The sequence below is a fragment of the Chaetura pelagica genome, unplaced genomic scaffold (assembly GCF_000747805.2).
Source record: "Chaetura pelagica isolate M959 unplaced genomic scaffold, ChaPel_1.0 scaffold299, whole genome shotgun sequence".
Classification (NCBI taxonomy): Eukaryota; Metazoa; Chordata; class Aves; order Apodiformes; family Apodidae; genus Chaetura; species Chaetura pelagica.
In genome coordinates this window covers 1,434,769-1,435,095 of record NW_009954507.1, presented here as the reverse complement: position 1 = coordinate 1,435,095, position 327 = coordinate 1,434,769, and positions in this window count along the sequence as shown.

Below are 327 nucleotides of genomic sequence, written 5' to 3'. Positions count from 1 at the left end.
ACTCAAAGGACATTTCATGTTCGTGTAAGGAAATACCTGGTCCTTCACACAGGTTTTGGGTTTTCTGCTGCCCCTCTGTGGGACAGCTCTGGTCAGGAGCCAACTCCTTCCTACTGACTCATGGTGGGGCAAGTGCTGCCTGTTTCCTTGTCAGAGAGAAAGGGGAAGGTTGGACATCCCAGCAATTCCCCCTGCTGACAGACCACACTAGTAACAAAATGGATCCTGTTCCTCTTATTGACCCTCCGAAGAGGCTGCCATTCCATTGCAGAGAGTGGGCTGGGCTCCAACACAGGGCAAGCAGGGCTGAGGGCAGAGGTTCCCAGG